Source organism: Pleurodeles waltl, chromosome 8, assembly GCF_031143425.1.
Source record: "Pleurodeles waltl isolate 20211129_DDA chromosome 8, aPleWal1.hap1.20221129, whole genome shotgun sequence".
NCBI lineage: Eukaryota > Metazoa > Chordata > Amphibia > Caudata > Salamandridae > Pleurodeles > Pleurodeles waltl.
In genome coordinates this window covers 443,831,276-443,856,076 of record NC_090447.1, presented here as the reverse complement: position 1 = coordinate 443,856,076, position 24,801 = coordinate 443,831,276, and positions in this window count along the sequence as shown.

The window sequence follows — 24,801 nt, the reverse complement described above, 5'->3', positions numbered from 1 at the left end:
CTGACGACCAGCCCGGACCATCGGGGACCTCTGGACAGTCGGTTCCCCACACACAGACACAGGCCACAGCAGACCCAAACGCCTCTGGGAACACCAGCACAGCTCCCACCCAGCGGGCCCATGCCTCTGTCTCGCGGACGCGTCAATCAGCGGTGTGTCCGCCTCTACAGGGCACCCAGGCTGACCCAACACCCCAACAACAACAGGGACCTGGGGGCAGTGGTAGTGGGCACACCGTCCAGGGGACAGAGGCCCGGGGAAACAGGGCAACTGGGAGGGCTGCTGTGCGACAGGGGGGGGAGGACAGGCCCAGGGAACCGACTCTCCAAGAGGCCCTCACCACCATCATGGGAGCATATCATCACTCCCAGGAGACGATGGCGACGGTACTGGCCAGGTTCACCGAGATCCAGGCACAGCAGGAGGAACGGTACATGGGGTTCAGCAATGAACTCCGGAACATCGCTACCGCTATGGGGACCATAGTCCAGGCCCTCAACCGGATAGAAACCACTTGCGGGACCATGTGGCACCGCAAAGGGCCCCTGTCACTAGCCAGGAACAGCCTACCACCTCCGCCGGCGCTAGTGGTCAGGAGGCCCCCACAGAACGACGGCCCACCAGAACCCCACCTCCTGCTGAAGAACAACCACCCCGCAAGAGGAACCTGAGATCTCAAAGGAAGACAGAGTAGGATGCCAAGACCCCCGCCAGCCTAATATCCCCCCGGATGTCATTCCACTGTCCCACAGTGTCACCCTGTCCAACCTTGAACTGCCCCTGCTCCATCCTTCCACAGGCATATGGACAATGCACCTGTGCGACCGATAACTGGACTCTGCCATGGACATAACTCCACCCTCACCCATCACCGTTTTAATATCATGTACCAATATATAGCACTAAAAATAAATCACTCATTGCACAGAAATCATTCTGGAGTCAGCCTGTATTATTTACAACTGTATAACACATTACTTATCAATAATGTTCTGTAATTTATGTGTGGACAACATACCGATGTCAATAAGCATTAGTCCATGGGCTAACTAAGCAGAAGTCACGCAGTGGGTCATACAGCACTGAAAAGGGAAGGGAAAAGCAAACTTCAGTTTAAAAGAACTGGGGGGAAATACACAAAGTAAAGATGCAGGGGGCATTCAGTAAATGTTAAATGGCGTGGGTGATTCCTACCTGTGTGCTACTGAAAATACTGTTGGATAACTCTGTCCCTGTTGTCTGGGTCGTCCTCTTCGTCTTCCTCCTCTTCACTCTCCGCAGGCTCCACAGCTGCTTCAACACCACCATCTGGACCATCCTCCTGCAGGAAGGGCACCTGACGTCGCAATGCCAGATTGTGAAGCATACAGCAGGCCACGATGATCTGGCACACCTTTTTTGGTGAGTACATCAGGGATCCCCCTGTCATATGCAGGCACCTAAACCTGGCCTTCAGGAGGCCAAAGGTTCTTTCAATGATCCTCCTAGTTCGCCCATGGGCCTCATTGTACCGTTCCTCTGCCCTGGTCCGGGGATTCCTCACTGGGGTCAATAGCCAAGGCAGGTTGGGATAACCAGAGTCACCAATTAGCCACACACGTTGTCTCTGTAGCTGTTCCATCACATAAGGGATGCTGCTATTTCGCATCACATACGCGTCATGCACTGACCCAGGGAACATGGCATTCACATGGGAGATGTACTGGTCAGCCAAACAGACCACCTGGACGTTCATCGAATGGTAACTTTTCCTGTTTCTGTACACCTGCTCATCGTCTTTTGGGGGTACTAAAGCCACATGGGTCCCATCAATGGCACCATTTATGTTGGGGATATGTCCAAGGGCATAAAAATCACCCTTCACAGTGGCCAAATCAACCTCCTCAGGGAATACAATGTAGCGCCGCATGTGTTTCGTCAGGGCAGACAACACTCTAGACAAGATTTTTGAAAACATAGGCTGAGACATTCCAGATGACATGGCCACTGTTGTCTGGAATGAGCCACTTGCCAAAAAATGGAGGACTGACAGAACCTGCACTAGAGTGGGAATTCCTGTGGGTTGGCGGATGGGGGACATCAGGGCTGGCTCCTGCTGGGCACACAGTTCATGTATAGTGGCTCGGTCAAGTCGGTATCGTAGTATGATGTGGCGTTCTTCCATTGTCGACAGGTCCACCAGCGGTCGGTACACGCGAGGATTCATCCTTCTCCTCGCAAGTCCCAGCGGACGGTGCCTAGGAAGGACAACATGGAGCACAGAGTCAAGCAAATCACAGGTACGTTCACCACTGCATGCATAGCACACGATTATCTATGTATTGAAAGGCGTGTATGTGTGGCAATGCAAGGCCTAGGCCTGTGTGACGCAGTACAAATAATGCCATGTGGGCCCTTGAAATGGCGGCTGCCTGACCTGTGAAGTGGGACAATGGGATGTGAGGTCAATGCGCTGGCGTGGCACACCGTGGCGGTAGGCGGTCGAAGACCGCTATACGAAGCCGCATTGGCTAACATTGAGGCCTATGGGTTTCAGGAGCCAATGACGAGGTGCGCCGGCGGTCGCGGTACGCACCGCCGCGGTACGCACCGCCGCGGGCGTGACCGCCATTTTCTATCTGCTTAATCACTCGAGACCTGATCATCCACAGGAGAGGACCTATACTGCAAGTGCTGCTGTGACCTCGGTCTGGAAGTGACAATGGCTGCTGCGACTGGGGAAAGGGCCCCTGCCTTCACGTCTGAGGAGTTGGAGAAACTTGTGGATGGGGTCCTCCCCCAGTATGCGTTACTCTACGGTCCTCCAGACCAACAGGTAAGTACACTGGGTGCACATTGAATGGGCTATGCCTGTGTGGAGGGGGGTGGATGCTAAGTTGGTGGGGTGGGGGGCGAATGAGGAGTGCAACGCACGACAGATGAGAGCATGTGCCATATGGCAAGGTTGGGGAGGGGGGGCCAATCGCATCCAACATGCAGAAAAATGATGATTTTTCCTTCCCACCCTGTACATGTCAAATAGGTCAGCGCCCATCAGAAAGTAGACATTTGGCGTGCCATCGCCAAGGAAGTCCGGGCCCTGGGGGTCCACGTCAGACGGGGCACCCACTGCCGCAAGAGGTGGGAGGACATCCGCCGCGGGACCAGGAAGACCGCTGAGTCACTGCTGGGGATGGCCTCCCAACCTAGGAGGGGTGCCAGTCGTACCCTGACCCCCCTGATGTCCCGGATCCTGGCGGTGGCCTACCCTGATTTGGATGGGCGCTTGAGGACATCACAGCAGACACAACGGGGTGAGTATCAGCACATTCTGCTATCTCTCTGCGCAGTGGAGGCGTCTGGGTGGGGGAGGAGGGTTGGGGGTGACATTAGGCCAGGGCGCTTTCTGTAGTGTAGTCCTCTCCTTTAGGCATGGCCCTGTTCTCCCGGCCCCGCACCTCTGTAGGGTGACAAGTACAGCTATCGATGGTCCAGCATCACACATGTGCGCCTTTGTCGTCTCTAGACCTGTTGTCCTAGTCCAAAGTACTGAGTAGTGTACCCCGAATGCGCGGCTTAGTGCATGAGGCTCCTGTGTCTGTCCTCTCCGACAACGGTGTTGACATTGCATGCACTCAACCTGGTCTTCGTTTTTCTCCCCCCACCCTTCTTCTTCGTCTTCTTGTGCATCTGTGCATTAGCATCATCAGGCGGAGGAGAATTGGCATCGGAGCACGAGGGAGCTGCAAGTCACAAGGCCCCGGTGGGACCAGGAACAGACACCGAGGGCACCAGTGATCCGGAAGGCGAGGGGAGCACCACAACGGGGACCGGTGGTGACACCAGCGACAGCGACACGTCCTCGGATGGGAGCTCCCTAGCGGTGGCGGCAACATCCGGGCCCCCCGCCTCTACAGGTACAGCCGCCACCCAGCGCACCAGCCCCGCCCTCCCAGCAGCCCCTCAGCCTACGCTCCGTGCCCGCTCACCCAGGAAGGCGGGCGTCTCCTTCGCCCCAGGCACCTCAGCCCCTGCCCCTGTTACCCCTGCTGCCCTCAGTGAGGAGGTCATTGACCTCCTGCAGACCATCATTGTTGGGCAGACTACCCTTTTGAATGCCATCCAGGGGGTAGAAAGGGAGGTGCATCGGAGCAATGCCTACCTGGAGGGCATTCATTCGGGTCAGGCTGCCCATCAACGATCGTTCAATGCTCTGGCCTCAGCACTGACGGCAGCCATTGTCCCTGTTTCCAGCCTCCCTCTTCTGACTGCCTCCAGCCTGTCTCTGTCTCCTGTTCCTCAGCCTATCCCATCCACACCATCAGACCAGCCTGCACACACCTCAACACCCAAGGGCAGCTCATCCAGACACAAGCACCACAGAACCCACAAGCATTCACGCAAGCAACACCCAGATGCAGACATTCCAACAGTCACTACCACCTCTGTGTCCCCCTCCTCCTCGTCTCCCTCCTCCCTCCCTGTGACGTCTACACTCACACCTGCATGCACACCACCATCAGCCAGTGCTTCCATCACCAGCACACCCTCTAGTCCAGTCCGCACACGTGCAGTCACCACCCCCACTACCATTTACACGTCCCCTGTGTCCTCTCCCACTGTGTCTGTCACCACCTCTTCCAAGACACACAAACGCAGGCAGCCACCCACCCAACAGCCATCCACCTCACGACAGCCTCCAGCACAAGCACCTGCACCCAAAGACAGCACACCTGACTCTCCTACAACCACATCCTCTTCCTCCACTTCCATCACCACTTCTCCTACCTTTTACCTTGGTCCTAAGAAAGTTTTCCTTGCTAATCTTGACCTCTTTCCCTCCACTGACCCACCCCCTCCATCTGCAAAGAGTCCCAAGAGCACCTCAGCCACCACCAGCCCAGCTTCGAGTGTCACTGTGGTGCATGGGTTCTGGAGCCCACCCTTTGCCAGCAGTGACACTTCAATCAGCAGCAAGGGGACAGCCAGCCCCCCACCAGCAAGAAGACCAGGAAGCTAAAGGGCCGCCGTGAGAGGACTGACACGGCTGCCCCCAAGAAGCAAAGTTCGCCCACTTCACCAGCCACAACATCTAGGGGAGGCAAGGGCCCGAGAGCCCCATCTAAGGAGCGAAAGGGCAGCAGGGCGGAAAAGTCAGCCAGCAGGAGCGCGGAGCAGGAGGGGCCCACAAGCCCCATCCCGGGTGTTAGGAAGAACACCAAAGTGCCCAGGACTCCGTCACCGAAGGGTCCAGCAACAGCACGGTCGGAGGGCGACTGAGCAGGGAGTCCAGGCCAGGTCTGGCTCCCTTGACCTACTGGACGAGCACCGCTGAACAGGGCCCAGCCGTGGAGAGGAGCACCGCTGAACAGGGCCCCGCCGTGCAGAAGAGCACCGCTGAACAGGGCCCCGCCGTGGAGAGGAGCACCGCTGAACAGGGCCCGCCGTGCAGAAGAGCACCGCTGAACAGGGCCCCGCCGTGCAGAAGAGCACCGCTGAACAGGGCCCCGCCGTGGAGAGGAGCACCGCTGAACAGGGCCCCGCCGTGCAGAAGAGCACCGCTGAACAGGGCCCCGCCGTGGAGAGGAGCACCGCTGAACAGGGCCCCGCCGTGCAGAAGAGCACCGCTGAACAGGGCCCGCCGTGCAGAAGAGCACCGCTGAACAGGGCCCCGCCGTGGAGAGGAGCACCGCTGAACAGGGCCCCGCCGTGCAGAAGAGCACCGCTGAACAGGGCCCCGCCGTGCAGAAGAGCACCGCTGAACAGGGCCCCGCAGTGCAGAAGAGCACCGCTGACGAGGGCCCCGCCGTGCAGAAGAGCACCGCTGAACAGGGCCCTGCCGTCTCAAGCACCGCTCCGCTGGGCCCGCCGTCTCATGCACCGCTCCGCTGGGCCCTTCATCTCAAGCACCGTTCCGCTGGGCCCCGCCGTCTCAAGCACCGCTCCGCTGGGCCCTTCATCTCAAGCACCGCTCCGCTGGGCCCCGCCGTCTCAAGCACCGCTCCGCTGGGCCCTTCATCTCAAGCACTGCTCCGCTGGGCCCCGCCGTCTCAAGCACCGCTCCGCTGGGCCCCGCCGTCTCAAGCACCGCTCCGCTGGGCCCCGCCGTCTCAAGCACCACTCCGCTGGGCCCTTCATCTCAAGCACCGCTCCGCTGGGCCCTGCCATCTCAAGCACCGCTCCGCTGGGCCCCGCCGTCTCAAGCACCGCTCCGCTGGGCCCTTCATCTCAAGCACCGCTCCGCTGGGCCCCGCCGTCTCAAGCACCGCTCCGCTGGGCCCCGCCGTCTCAAGCACCGCTCCGCTGGGCCCCGCCGTCTCAAGCACCGCTCCGCTGGGCCCTTCATCTCAAGCACCGCTCCGCTGGGCCCCGCCGTCTCAAGCACCGCTCCGCTGGGCACCGCCGTCTCATGCACCGCTCCGCTGGGCACCGCCGTCTCATGCACCGCTCCGCTGGGCCCCGCCGTCTCAAGCACCACTGGCACAATGACAGTGCCGGATCTGTCTCGAGCTACTGTTCACGGTTCACTGTGCCCACCATGCCTCCTCCTTGACCGGTGGAGACTGTTATCCACCTGATGGACTGTGGCTTTGCAATCCCCAGGATGGCCGAGTGGGCAAGCCACCCACTGTAGAGACTTGAGAGACTGTGGCTTTGCACTCCCCAGGATGGCCGAGTGGGCAAGCCACCCACTGTAGAGACTTGAGAGACTGTGGCTTTGCACTCCCCAGGATGGCCGAGTGGGCAAGCCACCCACTGTAGAGACTTGAGAGACTGTGGCTTTGCACTCCCTAGGATGGCACAGTGGGCATGGTGGCCCCTTCGTGGATCTGGCGTCGTGGACTCATGTGGCTGTGGTGCCCCCCCCCCTTCCCTTCCCCCTGAGGTGCCTGTGGTTTTTTCATCAGATGCCCCTGCAGTGTTCTCTCCAAAGGACTCAGGTCTCCTGTGTGGGCTTTGCCCTTGTGTTGATACACTTTGGCCCACGGACACTTGGAATCTTGTTAGATGTGCAGGACTTATTGCCTCGGTTTATTGTATGCACTGGATATTGAATTGGTATTTTTGAATTGTTATTGCTATTTGACCGTGACTTATCAGTGGTTTTTATTTCCCATAAATTTCGACTCACAATTTAATTATGTCCTTGCTTTTTTTACGGGGGTTTGGGTGGTTTCACTGTGACTTGTTGCTCTGCATTGGTGTGTACATGGTTTGGGGGGGTGGGTGTATCGCGTATGTGTGTGCACGTAACCTTTCGTCCTCCCCCCTCCCCTGTGTCGTAGGTGCAGTACTCACCGTTGTCGTCTGCGCCGGCGTTCGTACTCGTGGTAGATGAGCAGGTAGACGAGAGCAGGTAGGATGTTTAATTCGGGTTCCATGCTGTCCTCCTTCCTCGTGGAGTGCGTAGAGGTGCGCGTTTTCCCGTTCGTAGTCTGTTTCCGCCGTGTTTTTATCGGCGGTGCTCCCGCCCCGGAAAAGGTGGCGGATTGGCCGGTCATAATAGTGTGGGCGGTACATTGTCTGCCGCCTGTCTGTTAGCGGTGACCGCCGCGCTGTTTGTCGGTCCCGCCGTGGCGGTCGGAGTGTTAATGTGGCGGGCTGTGTTGGCGGTTCCCACCAGGGTCAGAATTCCATTTTTTGGACCGCCGGCCTGTTGGCGGGTTGGCCGCCGCTTTATCACCGACCGCCAGGGTTAGAATCACCCCCTAAGTAACTTAGCACCCAACCTTTACCAGGTAAAGGTTAGACATATAGGTGACTTATAAGTTACTTAAGTGCAGTGTAAAATGGCTGTGAAATAACGTGGACGTTATTTCACTCAGGCTGCAGTGGCAGGCCTGTGTAAGAATTGTCAGAGCTCCCTATGGGTGGCAAAAGAAATGCTGCAGCCCATAGGGATCTCCTGGAACCCCAATACCCTGGGTACCTCAGTACCATATACTAGGGAATTATAAGGGTGTTCCAGTATGCCAATGTGAATTGGTGAAATTGGTCACTAGCCTGTTAGTGACAATTTGAAAAGCAGAGAGAACATAACCACTGAGGTTCTGATTAGCAGAGCCTCAGTGAGACAGTCATCACACAGGGAAAATATACCGGGCACACTTATTAGCACTGGGGCCCTGGCTGGCAGGGTCCCAGTGACACATACACTAAAATAACATATATACAGTGAAATATGGGGGTAACATGCCAGGCAAGATGGTACTTTCCTACAGACACCTACCTTTGGGTGGCTACATCCACTACAGTGGCCACTTCCTGTGGGAAGGGTCACTTCCCTATCCCTAATTGGCTATTTTCCTCCCATCTAGGATGGAGGAAAAGGAAATGGAGTGTCCATCTCGCAGGCAACACCTTAGGGGTGGTGCATGCCAGGTAGGGCCACTCCTCCTATCCTTTGTGTAGTTTCCCGCCTTTGCTCCCGCCAGACGTGGGGGTTTTGCAAAGGGGGTGACCATCTGCTGCAAGCAGCAGGCCTGGGGGTTGAGTTCCAAAGGCTTTAAGCCCTCTGAAGCTCACCGCCAGGGCAGTGCACATTTCTGAGGGAGGGAGTGTTAGCACCCCCACCCATGAAGGGCATTGTTCTACAAACCAGCGAGACGGATCTCTCCCCCAAGGTTTGTCGATTGGATGTCTGGAGTTGGCAGGCTGGATAGAACCAGTCAGCAATCATGCCAGTTAGCTTTTGCAAGGGGCACCTCTAAGGTGACCCCTGGGTACATTTTGGGATAAATCCAATACTGGTACCAGTTTGGATTTATCATTCTGAGTAGTTTTATACCAAACAAACCAGGGTTCAGAGTGGCAATGATGCAGCTGGGAAACTCGTGTTGACCAATGTCCAGCATATGTCTTAAAAATGGCTGCTCTGTTCCCTCACTATGTCCTAGGTGTGACAAGGACACAGTGGGGGCATATTGCTCATACAGCTATGCCCTCACATATGATATGCTGCACCCTGTCTTAGGGCTGAAAGGCCTACCAGAGGGGTGTCTTACCCAAAGTATGTACAGTGTATGGTGGACAGAGCACACAGGCAGTGTGCCAAGTTGAGTTTGTGTTTTAGGTTTACACCAGGACACTCAGCCTGCAATGACAGTGCTGGGAGCATCTGGATGCATGCCACTAGAGGGTGGCACAATCAGTGCTACTGCCCCCATGGGCCTACCCTCAATAAATACCCTATGCCCTGGGTACCCAAGTACCTTTTATTAGGGACTTATAGTGGTAGCTAAAGGTGTATCCAATTGTGCCAATGCATCACAACAGTTTTAGGGAAAGAGCTCCGGCCCAGGGAACCTGGTTAGCAGGGGCCCTGGGCACTTCAATTTCTAGGCTACATCGTATATCAGGCAAAAAGTGGGGCCTAACCATGTCAAAAGGGGCCTTTTATCACAGTCTAGAAATACCAGGCCAAGTTTAATCTATTGTAAAGCCCAGGTGCAGAGTCACAGGGGCTGCGAACATAGGGTCTTCCAGCCCCCACGTGTCCCCTACATTCCTATTGTGGGAACAGAAAATACTTCTCCCAAAGACTCCAAGCCTCTACAGCTCTCAAAGGTCCTTTCCAACCCGGACCCAGCTCCTGCTTACATAGACTGCCCCCGACATATTTACCAACTAATTACAGCAAGTGGTAAGTGTAGGAAGTTGGCTCTGTATGTGCTATTTCAAAGTAAGGAATAGCATGCACAGAGTCCAAGGGTTCCCCTTAGAGGTAAAATAGTGGTAAAAAGAGATAATACTAATGCTCTATTTTGTGGTAGTGTGGTCGAGCAGTAGGCTTATCCAAGGAGTAGTGTTAAGCATTTGTTGTACATACACATAGACAATAAATGAGGTACACACACTCAGAGACAAATCCAGCCAATAGGTTTTGTATAGAAAAATATCTTTTCTTAGTTTATTTTAAGAACCACAGGTTCAAATTTAACATGTAATATCTTGTTTGAAAGGTATTGCAGGTAAGTACATTAGGAACTTTGAATCATTTCAATTGCATGTATACTTTTCAAGTTATTCACAAATAGCTATTTCAAAAGTGGGCAATTTTCACAGTTCCTGGGGGAGGTAAGTTTTTGTTAGTTTTACCAGGTAAGTACGACACTTACAGGGTTCAGTTCTTGGTCCAAGGTAGCCCACCGTTGGGGGTTCAGAGCAACCCCAAAGTTACCACACCAGCAGCTCAGGGCCGGTCAGGTGCAGAGTTCAAAGTGGTGCCCAAAACGCATAGGCTTCAATGGAGAGAGGGGGGTGCCCCAGTTCCGGTCTGCTTGCAGGTAAGTACCCGCGTCTTCGGAGGGCAGACCAGGGGGGTTTTGTAGGGCACCGAGGGGGACACAAGCCCACACAGAAATTTCACCCTCAGCGGCGCGGGGGCGGCCGGGTGCAGTGTTAGAACAAGCGTCGGGTTCGCAATGGAAGTCAATGAGAGATCAAGGGATCTCTTCAGCGCTGCAGGCAGGCAAGGGGGGGCTTCCTCGGGGAAACCTCCACTTGGGCAAGGGAGAGGGACTCCTGGGGGTCACTTCTGCAGTGAAAGTCCGGTCCTTCAGGTCCTGGGGGCTGCGGGTGCAGGGTCTTTTCCAGGCGTCGGGACTTAGGTTTCAGAGAGTCGCGGTCAGGGGAAGCCTCGGGATTCCCTCTGCAGGCGGCGCTGTGGGGGCTCAGGGGGGACAGGTTTTGGTACTCACAGTCGTAGAGTAGTCCGGGGGTCCTCCCTGAGGTGTTGGTTCTCCACCAGCCGAGTCGGGGTCGCCGGGTGCAGTGTTGCAAGTCTCACGCTTCTTGCGGGGAGATTGCAGGGTTCTTTAAAGCTGCTTCTTTGGATAAAGTTGCAGTCTTTTTGGAGCAGGTCCGCTGTCCTCGGGAGTTTCTTGTCGTCGTCGAAGCAGGGCAGTCCTCAGAGGATTCAGAGGTCGCTGGTCCCTTTGGAAGGCGTCGCTGGAGCAGAGTTCTTTGGAAGGCAGGAGACAGGCCGGTGAGTTTCTGGAGCCAAGGCAGTTGTTGTCTTCTGGTCTTCCTCTGCAGGGGTTTTCAGCTAGGCAGTCCTTCTTCTTGTTGTTGCAGGAATCTAAATCTTTAGGTTCAGGGGAGCCCTTAAATACTAAATTTAAGGGCGTGTTTAGGTCTGGGGGGTTAGTAGCCAATGGCTACTAGCCCTGAGGGTGAGTACACCCTCTTTGTGCCTCCTCCCAAGGGGAGGGGGTCACATCCCTAATCCTATTGGGGGAATCCTCCATCTGCAAGATGGAGGATTTCTAAAAGTTAGAGTCACCTCAGCTCAGGACACCTTAGGGGCTGTCCTGACTGGCCAGTGACTCCTCCTTGTTATTCTCATTATTTTCTCCGGCCTTGCCGCCAAAAGTGGGGGCCGGGGCCGGAGGGGGCGGGCAACTCCACTAGCTGGAGTGTCCTGCGGTGCTGTGACAAAGGGGTGAGCCTTTGAGGCTCACCGCCAGGTGTTACAGCTCCTGCCTGGGGGAGGTGTTAGCATCTCCACCCAGTGCAGGCTTTGTTACTGGCCTCAGAGTGACAAAGGCACTCTCCTCATGGGGCCAGCAACATGTCTCTAGTGTGGCAGGCTGCTGGAACCAGTCAGCCTACACAGATGGTCGGTTAAGTTTCAGGGGGCACCTCTAAGGTGCCCTCTGTGGTGTATTTTACAATAAAATGTACACTGGCATCAGTGTGCATTTATTGTGCTGAGAAGTTTGATACCAAACTTCCCAGTTTTCAGTGTAGCCATTATGGTGCTGTGGAGTTCGTGTAAAACAGACTCCCAGACCATATACTCTTATGGCTACCCTGCACTTACAATGTCTAAGGTTTTGCTTAGACACTGTAGGGGCACAGTGCTCATGCACTGGTACCCTCACCTATGGTATAGTGCACCCTGCCTTAGGGCTGTAAGGCCTGCTAGAGGGGTGTCTTACCTATACTGCATAGGCAGTGAGAGGCTGGCATGGCACCCTGAGGGGAGTGCCATGTCGACTTACTCATTTTGTTCTCACTAGCACACACAAGCTGGTAAGCAGTGTGTCTGTGCTGAGTGAGGGGTCTCTAGGGTGGCATAATACCTGCTGCAGCCCTTAGAGACCTTCCCTGGCATCAGGGCCCTTGGTACCAGAGGTACCAGTTACAAGGGAATTATCTGGATGCCAGGGTGTGCCAATTGTGGAATCAATGGTACATTTTAGGTGAAAGAACACTGGTGCTGGGGCCTGGTTAGCAGGGTCCCAGCACACTTCTCAGTCAAGTCAGCATCAGTATCAGGCAAAAAGTGGGGGGTAACTGCAACAGGGAGCCATTTCTTTACAGTAAGTATCTGTGTTGAAATTCCCGGAATTGGGGGAAACCTGTGGTAAACGACTTGTTGAATTTGGGTCCGCAAATTATTTCCCATTCTGGGGACTTTGGGTCATAATCGCTGTTACCTCACAGTGATGTTCGCGCCAGAACTGTTAATTCCGTCCCCGATATTTCAATTCGGAGTTTACAGGGAACGTATAATGAATGAGTGCCTAAATGTTCATGAATTCAGCAAGGGCACCAATGACTGAGAATCAATGTTAAATGTAAATACGTTTTCTTTTTCACATATTAATATATTATCCAATTTTACAAATGCATGCCTTTCTTGTTCTCTTATAGAAGCATATATTGTTAGAAAAAAAGATGGCGTATCACTTGGAAAAGATTAATGCACTTTTCTATCGAAGTGAAGAAATGGGAAGGCACTCAGGAGAACGCGGTGAGCGATTGAAAGAAAATAAAAAACAAGGTATGTGTATCCAATCAAACCTTTTGAACAGTTTCCTTCGTACTAAAGTTGTTTATGCATCTAAACATGTGGAGGTGAGCCCAAGGCAGAGAGGAGGGAACTGCACCCTCCACCCAGGGATTTTAGGAAGTGGGCAGAGCAGAGGCTATATACCTCACTTGACTGCTTCTTCGCTGTTTCATTGGTGTGAAAAGGAATCCCTGCATCTGTGCAGAAGGAAAACACAGTTCTTTTCTACATATCGAAGTAGTGGCTGGGTGGAAGAGGCGCTCCCTACATTGAGGAGATTTGGAAGACCCTCCAGACAGCCAGATGACAATGGAAGTTGTCTATCAAAACCTTGAACTTCAGTTAGGCCAAAGGGAACGGGTGTTACAATTGCCACTCTGGCATGCATCCCACCAACCATAGGGGATGAACATGGAGGAGATGGGGGGATTATTGAGCTGCAAAGAGGTTGAGTATAATCAAGGCGTGGAGCAATCTGAGCCCTTCCCTTACTGGCCTAGAAAAAGAGGCTCTAGGAGTGATTGCAAGGGTGCAAGCAAAGCCCTCTAGACGACCAATGACTACCTAGCTGTTGACGGTGTGTGTAGAAGACGAAAACAGCTAATTTCAAGAAAATCATGGTGCCGTTATACGTGCAGCATCACACGAAGCTGTTACAAAATCATGCCAATCAGACTTTTAATAGGGGCGAGGTAAAGAATAGGGAAACACCAAGGGGCATATTTATACTCTCTTTGCGCCGAGTTAGTGTCATATTTTTTTACTCTGATTCGCTGCAAAACTAACTCCAGATTTATACTTTGGTGCTAGACCCCTCTAGCGCCAAATTTATGGAGTTAAAGTCATTTTTTGAAAGTGGAGACCTACCTTGCCTTAATGAGATGCAAGGTAGGCGTTCCCGTGCAAAAAATGACTCTATGGCCTTAACACCATATTTAGGGGCAGAGTTATACTCTGCGGCATATTTATACTCTGTTTGCACCGAATTAGTGTCATTTTGTTTTGCTCTAATTCTGTGCAAAACTAACTCCATAATTATACTTTGGTGCTAGACCCCTCTAGCGCCGAATTTATGGAGTTAAAGTCATTTTTTGAAAGTGGAGACCTACCTTGCCTTAATGAGATGCAAGGTAGGCGTTCCCGTGCAAAAAATGACTCTATGGCCTTAACGACATATTCAGGGGCATATTTATACTCTGCGGCATATTTATACTCTGTTTATTGGACCTCTGCCTGCTCTGAAAAAATATTTTTGGCGACTGAGTTAGCACCCACTTCACATGGGTGCTAACTGCGAATTGGTTTGCGACCGCGTTCACGGTCACAAAGCAATTCTGCATCGCGGTGCGAATCGCAAATAGGAAGGGAACACCTCTTCCTATTTGCGAGTCACATTCCCATTTTGCGAGTCGGTACCGACTCGCAAAATGGTAATGTGCATCGCAATGCCCGTTTTGCATGGCGCAAACTGCGAATTTCGCAGTTTGCGCCATGCAGAACGGTTCCTACATCTGGCCCTAAGCTCCTACACCAGAAAACACACTGCCAAAAGATTCTAAAGAGGTGGAGAATGAGCTAGGTAAGAGGCATTAAATGTCCACCAGTACTAACATGTAGGATCAATGACATAATATTGATGTAAACAATATTGAATCACAAAAATTCAGAAATTAAATATTGTTTGAAAAAAACTGCTTCTGTAGAAAGGTAGCCTCTTTCTAGCCTTGTTACCCCACTTTTGGCCTGTTTGTGAGTGTATGTCAGGGTTTTTTTAATGTCTCACTGGGATCCTGCTAGCCAGGGCCCAGTGCTCAAAGTGAAAACCCTGTGTTGTCAGTGTGTTTCATATGTGTCACTGGGATCCTGCTAGCCAGGACCCCAGTGCTCATAGGTTTGTGGCCTATATGTGTTCCCTGTGTGGTGCCTAAATGTGTCACTGAGGCTCTGCTAACCAGAACCTCTGTGTTTATGCTCTCTCTGCTTTCTAAAATTGTCACTGCAGGCTAGTGACTGATTTGACCAATTCTCATCTGCACACTGGAACACCCATATAATCCCCTTGTAAATGGTACCTAGGTACCCAGGGTATTGGGGTTTCAGGAGATCCCTATGGGCTGCAGCATTTTTTTTGCTGCCCATAGGGAGCTCAGGCAATTCTTACACAGGCCTGCCACTGCAGCCTGAGTAAACTAACGTCCACGTTATTTCACAGCCATTTTTCACTGCACATAAGTAACTTATAAGTCACCTATATGTCTAACCCTCACTTGGTGAAGGTTAGGTGCCAAGTTACTTAGTGTGTGGGCATCCTGGCACTAGCCAAGGTGCCCCTACATCGTTCAAGGCAAATTCCCCGAACTTTGTCAGTGCGGAGACACCATTACACGCGTGCACTACACATAGGTCACTACCTATGTGTGGCGTCACAATGGTAACTCCGAACATGGCCATGTAACATGTCTAAGATCATGGAATTGTCACCCCAATACCATTCTAGTGTTGGGGGGACAATTCCATGACCCCCCGGGTCATTAGCACAAAACCCGGGTACTGCCAAACTGCCTTTCTGGGGTTTCCACTGCAGCTGCTGCTGCTGCCAACCCCTCAGACAGGATTCTGCCCTCCTGGGGTCTGGGCAGCCCTGGCCCAGGAAGGCAGACCAAAGGATCTCCTCTGAGAGAGGGTGTTACACCCTCTCCCTTTGGAAATGGGTGTGAAGGGCTGGGGAGGAGTAGCCTCCCCCAGCCTCTGGAAATGCTTTGATGGGCACAGATGGTGCCCATCTCTGCATAAGCCAGTCTACACCGGTTCAGGGATCCCCCAGCCCTGCTCTGGCGTGAAACTGGACAAAGGAAAGGGGAGTGACCACTCCCCTGACCAGTACCTCCCAGGGGAGGTGCCCAGAGCTCCTCCATTGTGTCCTAGACCTCTGCCATCTTGGATTCAGAGGTGTTGGGGGCACACTGGACTGCTGTGAGTGGCCAGTGCCAGTAGGTGACGTCAGAGACCCCTCTTGATAGGTTCTTACCTCTGTTGGTAGCCAAACCTCCTTTCTTGGTAGCCAAACCTCCTTTTTTGGCCATTTATGGTCTCTCCTCTGGGCTATTCCTCAGATAACGAATGCAAGATCTCACCAGAGTTCCTCTGCACTTCCTTCTTTGACTTCTGCCAAGGATCGACTGCTGACTGCTCCAGGACGCCTGCAAAACCACAACAAAGTAGCAAGACGACTACCAGCAACATTGTATCGCCTCATCCTGCCAGCTTTCTCGACTGTTTGCTGGTGGAGCATGCTCTGAGGGCTGTCTGCCTTCACCCTGCACTGGAAGCCAAGAAGAAATCTCCTGTGGGTCGACTGAATCTTCCCCCTGCTAACACAGGCACCAAAAGACTGCATCACCGGTCCTCTGGGTCCCCTCTCATCCTGACGAGCGTGGTCCCTGGAACACAGGTGCTGGGTCCAAGTGTCTCCCACAGTCCAGTGGCCCTTCTGTCCAAATTTGGTGGAGGTAAATCCTTTCCTCCCCACGACAGACAGCAAACCTGTGTACTGCATGATTTGCAGCTGCTCCGGCTTCCGTGCACTTCTCCAAGGATTCCTTTGTGCACAGCCTAGCCTGGGTCCCCAGCACTCTGTCCTGCAGTGCCCAACCCGCTGAGTTGGACTCCGACCTCGTGGGACCCTCCTTTTGTGACTCTTAGTTCATAGAACTTCCAAGTGCCTGCTCTGGTTCTTCTGCGGGTGCTGCCTGCTTTTGTGTGGGTTCTCTGAGTTACTGAGCACCCCCTTTGTCTCCTCCTCCAAGGTGCAACATCCTGGTCCTTCCTGGTCCCCAGCAGCACCTAAAAACCTCTACTGTGACCCTTGCAGATAGCAAGGCTTGTTTGTGGTATTTCTGCGTGGAAATACTTCTGCAATATCCAGCACACCGTGGGACATCTTCCATCCAAAGGAGAAGTTCCTAGCCCTTTTCGTTGTTGCAGAATCTTTGGCTTCTTCCACCCAGAGGCAGCCCTTTTGCACCTTCATCCGGGGTTTCCTGGGCTCCTGCCCCTCCTGGACATTATCGCGACTCTTGTACTCGGTCCCCTTGCCTTGCAGGTCCTCACATCCAGGAATCCGTCTTCAGTGTTTTGCTGGTGCTTGTGGTTCTTGCAGAATCCCCCTATCACGACTATTGTGTCTTTCTGGGGTAGTAGGGTATTTTACTCCTACTTTCTAGGGTCTTGTGGTGGCGTATTTTGGACACCCTTACTGTTTTCCTACAGTCCCCGCAACCCTCTACAATCTCCCATAGGTCTGGGGTCCATTTGTGATTCGCATTCCACTTTTGGAGTATATGGTTTGTGTTGCCCCTAGACCTATGTTCACCTATTGCATCCTATTGTGATTCTACATTGTTTGCACTACTTTTCTTACTGTTACTTTCCTGTTTTGGGTTTGTGTACATATAACTTGTGTATATTACTTACCTCCTAAGTGAGGGTATTCTCTGAGATACTTTTGGCCTATTGTCACTAAAATAAAGTACCTTTATTTTTAGTAACTCTGAGTATTGTGTTTTCTTATGATATTGTGCTATATGATATAAGTGGTATAGTAGGAGCTTTGCATGTCTCCTAGTTCAGCCTTAGCTGCTTTGCCATAGCTACCTTCTATCAGCCTCAGCTGCTAGAAACACCTATATTCTACTAATAAGGGATAACTGGACCTAGAACAGGGCGTAAGTACCACAAGGTACCCACTATAAGCCAGGCTAGCCTCCTACAGCTTCCCTATATTTAACTAATAAAAACAGAAATAACGATAACCAAAATATTGCAGTTAAAAATATATTTTTACTTATATTGATAAATAAAATATCAGAATAAATATTAATTATTGTTACCTTTAAATAAACATACACATTGTCAAAACATGCAATATTCACTAAATTAACCACTTAGTTGCAGGACCTTCACCAACTCCTGCGTCCCCCCCCAACACACACACACACAGACACACACACACACACACCACCAGTGCAGAGCCCCTTTTTGGCTATTTGGGGTAGTTTGCGCTTAGGGCTCCATAGCATTTTATTCCACATAAGCTATCCACACCAAATTTGTGTTCTTTTATCCAACAACGATACTTAAGGTACCCATGGTTTGTGGAATCCCCTGCAGGCGACTGAGAAAATAGGCAAAATATATCACAATTTTGAATGTTTTTAGAAAAATAGGGGAAATGTGCTCCAGATAAAAGTGTGTGTTTTTTTACCCATCAGTGAATGGTTTGCTGTACTAAAGTCACCGTCTTCTCAGCTTTCAGGATCATGCAGCGGGAAATGGCCCAAAAGGCAGCATGGATTTTTACCAAAATACTCAAAATTTAGCTATATTTTGCCAATTGTCTTGGTCCCCTCCAGGGCAGTTCACAAACCCTGGGTATCTTTAGAACACCCAGGATGTTGTAATAAAATGAGACAAATCTGGCTTCATTATAGAGCCAGAAGTGCGATCTACCCCAAATAGCCAAAATAAAGATCAGCACTGGTGGGGGGGCTGAAGGCCCAGCAGTTAAGAGGTTAATTGATTAATAAACATATTATTTATATATATATATATCTGTCTTTTTTCTATTTTACTTGTATGTTGTTTTGACTGTTGTATTAATATAATTTGTGTAATATTTACTTACAAATATCCTACTTATGCTAGTGTTCACCTTTGTTAAGGTTTACGGGTTAGTGTGTAGGTTGTTTGGTATTTTATAATAAGGTTTTTTATATTTATTTTAAGTAGTGTACTCCTTTATTGTTAATGAAGTGTACATTCTACCGGCTTGTTTGCCATTTGTAGGTTTACATTAGGATTTTATTTGGGTTACTGATTGCTCCATTGTTAATTGTTGTTACCTCTGTTCTTTTTGTAGGGCTTCACTCCATTTGTGGAGTGTAGGTTGGGTTCTCCACATGGTAGATTGGACGGCATTTTGCTGTCTTTCTCCTGCGCTGTGGGTTTTGGCTTCTTGAGCCATGGTTCTGTTGTAGACATCCCTCCATGGAATTTAGAATTTAGTATGTGTCTGTGCTGAGCGGTGCAGTCTGACAATCCAATTGTCTTCAAAGTAGTTGTGGGAAGCTGGCTCTTTATATAGTATACCAAAATGAGGTACACTGTGCAGAGTCCAGAGGTCTCCTTACTAGTGGACAGGGGCTTGCTCTAGCAACCCTAAGGTGCTCTCTTGAAGGGTAGTGTGATCGAGCAGCCTTAGACTTATTAGAGAAGAGTGTTAGACATTTACTGCATGCACACAGTCAATAAATAATACCCATGACTCAATAAGGAGATCCATGCCAATTTATAAAAATGACACTTATCTTTATACAATTTTAGGCACCAAGGACATCATGATCAGATAAGTACGTTCAAGTTATTGATTTTTACAGGTTTGAAAAATCAACACAGTGCAATTTCTGAAGAAGTAATGTTATTCTATGGAGGATAGGCATATATTGCGTACAGGTACTGTGGAGGAAAGATGCTGCAAGCTGGGACTAAGGGATCACTCCGGCTGAACCAACAAGGGGGCTTAGGTCTCACAATGCTCGGTGATGTAGGGACACCTTTGGTCTTCTTTTCCTTGGGCCGGGGCGGCCGGGTGCAGAGGTATCCTAAGGCGTCGGGTTTTTGTCATGGGCTCACTTGAGGTAGAGGGGGGACTGCACAAAGAGGTGAAAGCCCACAGTTGCAAATCCAAGGTGGGCTTAATCTCTGGAGGGTCAGGGAACCACACTGGCACCATTGGCCCACTTCTACTCAGGCTAGGACGTAGCTGCAGCGGTGCTTTCCATTGTAGGGTTTTGGCAGGCCGGAGTCCTTACAGTTCTTCTTGGGTGCGTCCAGGATGCAGGAGAGCAGCTCCGCTACTCTCTAAGAGTTCCTGGGTCTTGGTTGAAGGCTGACAGTCCTCCCAAACTTTTGGAGGCACAGGCAGTTGCAGGACAAGTCGTCTTTGGAGCAACTGTCGAAGACAGCAGGCAGGCCAGTGGGGCTGGGGCCAAGTCAGCTGCTGAACTTCTGTTCTCAGGGTCCATCGTCTTCTTTCAGGTTGGCAGGATATGATCTTCTGGTGTCAGGGCCTCCCATAAATACTGAACTTAAGGGTGTTAGAGGAGTGTAGGGCTACTTACCCCTAGGGTCACTATGCCCCCTATATGACCAATTCATGTGAGAAGGGGGCCTAACCCTGTCCCAGAGTTCCTAGTTCCACCATCACCAAGATGGAAGACTTTTAAATTTCGAGTCCAGATCAGGCAGCTCACCTTAGGGGTGGACCCTACCTGAGGGTGGTCACTCCTTTTCTAACTAATAATTTTCTCACCTGTCTGGGTGCCAAATGTGCCCTGGATCGGGCTGAATCAGCCGGCATCTCCTCTGAGGAAAGCCAGATCTGCATACCAAGGGTGGCGGGCTCTTTGATGCCCCCTGCCGTGGAATGCAGATTTGCTGTTCATCCTGTTCGGAATGGTGTGTTAACACCCCTGCCAAAGCAGGCTTTGTTCCTGACCGCCTGAGAGCAGAGCCTCTCACCTTTGGGTGGTCAGAAACATGTCTGTTGGTGGCAGGCTGGTTTAGAATAGTTTGCAGCACACCAGCAGTTGTAAGTTTTTGAGGCTGCACCTCCAAGGTGCCCTCTGAGTGCATGTGTTAATAGATCTATCACTGGAATCAGTGAGGGTTTATTAAGATAAGATGTTTGATACCAAACATTCCCTAGTTACAGTCAAGGCATCATGTAGCTGGGGAACTGGTACGGACCAGTGTCCAGCACACGTACTTTGATCACTTACTATGTAAAAGAATCAACAAAAACATAGCAGAGACATATCTGCTCTTTTAAGTATGTCCACTCATGTAATATAATGCACCCTGCCTAAGGGCTGGTAGACCTACTTTAGAGGTGACTTACATATATTGGATACAGTGTCAGTGGGCATGGCATACATGCTGTGTGCCATGGTGTGTTTTCACATTTAGCTGCACCAAGACATGCAGCCTGCAATGGTAGTCTGCATGAGCTAGGTGAGGGGTCAACCGTGTATCGCGCAAAACATGTTGTAGCCGTTGTGGGCACGCTTTGGTACCCATTCCCTAGGTACCTGGGGTACCATTTAGTAGGGACTTATAGGGATGCCAAAGGCATTGCCCATTGGGGAATAATTGTGCAGTTTTAGAAGAAGAGAACTGGCACTGGCGAACTGGTTAGCAAGAACCAGTACACTTTCTGTCAAAATTGCATCAAATACCAGGCAAAAAAGTTGGGGTGACCATGTCAAAAAGGGGCACTTTTCTACAGAAGTCCATTTGGGCGCTATGAGGGTCATTATGAACATGGCGGTCTGGGCCGCAATGCCGGCGGTGGAGGTAATTACTGCCGCCGGCATGGCGGCCCAGACCGCCATATAATGTACGTGGCAGAAACGCCTCTGGCGTAACTCAGCCAATGCCAGGCTACCGCCGCCAGGCAGCCTGGAGATGGCGGAGTTACATATCTGACAGGGCAGCACCGATAATGAACCTGATTCCACCAGCCTTTCCCTGGCGGTTTATCCCACCAGGGAAAGGCTGGTGGAATGGGTGCCTCGGGCCCCTGTGCACAGCCCCGTCACGCATGTCTCTCCCCGATTTACGGGCAGTGATATGCGCAACGGGTGCTGCTGCATCCGCCGCACTGCTACATTGCCGGCGTCAATGTACAGGCCCTGCATTCAGCTGGGCTGGCTAGCAGAAACACTGTTTCCGCCCGCTGGCCCAGCGGAATGTTAGTAATGTGGTCGGAGGGGTCTTCAACGCGCTGGTGGGCTTTTGTAGACTGCCAGCACCGAACTAGGCGGGTTTTCCCGCAGAGTTCGTAATGCCCACCTATGTGTTTATTTTGTTGGTACTTTTTTATTTCAAAGGCAAATGGGCAGTTTGTTGCATATTCTACAGATTGTTGGAGATGTCTCCAAATGCTTAGTGGTGCTGTGTATGGGTATAATTTAAATATTGTTTGTATCATGGCTTGTTCAAAGCCAATTATTATTTTATGTGGGGAGTAGTTGTTTGTTTTTATTTTAATGTGGTCTAATAGTTCGTAGTAAGTGGTAATTTGTTTATTAGGTAGCAAGGAGTATATGGATGGTATATTAGTACTTTGATATTCACCATGTATGGCATATATCTCAATGAATGTTGTGGGGCACATTTAAATGCCCCTTACATCAACCATGCTTGTCATTGGTTTAGCTTTAATAATGTATCTGCATTAGAAAATATAATAATGTGTTTCTCATGATTAAACGTGTTATGGGAAGGAAAGATTCCTAATAATGTGTGGAGATTAAGGCCCTCATTATGACATTGGTGGAAAATCCAACGCTGAAGGCCGCCAATTTACTGCCGCTGTGGCAGATATCCTTTCACCTTATTATGACACACACACACCAATCCGAAAGAATTCAGCCACATACACACATCTGCCAGTTCAAAGGTCAGTGATAAAGTGGCAGTCCCAAAACCCACACCATTACACCAGCAGAACAATGCTCATCACATTATGACCCACGAATCACCATGGCGGACATTCAGCGGCGGTAAATCATTGGCAGTACATACCACCGCACTCACAATAGACATCCACATACAAAACAACACCACATTGGACAATTCAAACTACACACACCTGACACCCATACATACACCACACACACCACTATAAAACACAAACCCACATTACTCACAACCCTTCACGATTACAAAGCATTGCCACCAGACAGACACCAAGACCACTGAGAAAACTAGAGCCACACACTACTCACACCTATACACCACTCACGCACTCCATATCACACACCCCAACTCATTACCCAACACACCCTCACCAACACACCACACATAACACCCATGGCACCACAAAAACACTCCCGTTTCACAGAGGAGGAGCTAAGGGTCATGGTGGAGGAAATTGTCAGGGTAGAGCCACAGCTATTTGGAGCACAGGTGCAGCAGATATCTATAGCCAGGAAAATGGAGCTTTGGCGGAGAATCGTGGACAGGGTAAACGCTGTGGGACAACACCCCAGAACTAGAGATGGCATAAGGAAGAGGTGGAATGACCTACGGGGAAGGTACGTTCCATAGCAGCAAGACACCAGTCTGCTATCCAGAGGACTGGCGGTGGACCCCCACCTCCTCCCCCACAACTCACAGCATGGGAGGAGCAAGTCTTGCAATACTGCATCCTGAGGGACTGGCCGGAGTCGGAGGAGGACTTGACTCTGGTTAGTCAACTCTCTACCACTATCACCCCTCTACCTGCATGCCAATTCATACTGTCTCCCTCACTCTGATCACTCCACTACATCCCACACACATCACCACCACATCTCACTTATCCCAAAGCCAAGCCCTGCATGCTGTACCAATGCATGGACACCCCTCACAGCCCTGCATGGATATTCATCACTAAAGCATGCACACCATAGAGAACTAACTATCCCATCATACACTAACATACACAAGTGAAAGCTGGCAGGGCAAATCCAACCAGAGAGAGGAAGCCAAGGATGTACAATATGTCATACAAGTAAACCATGACACATAATTTACATCTCCACAGGTACCCCAGCCAATGTCAGCGGAGAGGAGGTGCCAGCGCTATCCAGTCCCCCAACAGAAGAGGCCCCCACAGGGTCTACTGCTGTCACAGGGGCATCTCCAGTCTCCTACTCCTGCAGAAAAGGAACATGGCATCTGAGGGCCAGGTAGTGCAACATGCAGCATGTCATTACTATCTGCCAGACCTTCTTGGGTGAGTAGCACAGGGATCCATCTGTTAGGAGGCCAAAGGTCCTTTCAATGATCCTTCTGGTTCGCCCTTGTGCCACATTACAACATTCTTTTGCCCTTTTCCTGGCATTCCTCACAGGGGTCAGCAGCCATGATAGGTTTGGGTAACCAGATTCACCTGCAAATATTGAGGGACAACATTTAGCCACACACTACCCTATATGGCCCACACCATACCCATACACCAACATATACTGGGTGGGAACCAGGGCTCACCTATTAGCCACACCCTGTGCCTCTGTAGTTGGGACATCAAATATGGGATGCTCCTATTCCTCAGGACAAAGGCATTATGCACCGACCCAGGATACTTAACATTGACGTGGGAGATGTACTGGCCCGCCAAGCACACCATCTGAACATTCATGGAGTGGAAACTCTTACGATTCCTGAACACTTGTTCCTTCTGGCATGGGGGGACAAATCCAATATGAGATAATTCTGCTGACGTTGTGTGCTGTGGCGGGAGGTGGTCAGGAACTGCTGTAAAATTCCTCATTGGTTAAAATTGGGCCCTATGGGGTACAGTGGCCAATGGTGATCTACGCCGGCGGTGACGGTATGCACCACCCGCGGATGTAACTGCCATTTTCTATCTGATTCCTCACTTGCTACTGACCTTCCATAGGAGAGGACCTACACTGCATGTGCTGCTGTGACCTGTGTCTGAAACCTACCATGGCCTGTGTGACCAAGGAAAGGGCCTCAGCCTTCACTTCTGAGGAGTTGGAGAGACTGGTGGATGGGGTCCTACCCCAGTACAGACTGCTGTATGGGTCTCCAGACCAACAGGTGAGTACACTGTGGACACAATGCATGTGGTATGAATGCGTGGAGTTGTGTGTGAAGGGCTCGTGTAAGGAGGGGTGGGTGGATGTCCTCTTTGCGGTGTACACGTTCTGTGCTGGGCCATGTGTGTGCCAATGGTGATGGAAAATGGTATGGTGGGCCATATGTGTTACTGGCTGGACTGTTTGTCTAATGGTGTTTTCCTGTGTGTATTGCCTCTGCAGGTCAGCGCCCATCAAAATAAGGGTATATGGCATGCCATCGCCGAGGAGGTGTACACCTGGGGGTCTATGGCAGGCGGAGCACCCACTGTCCTAAGCGGTGGGAGGACCTGAGACGCTGGGCACGGAAGACGG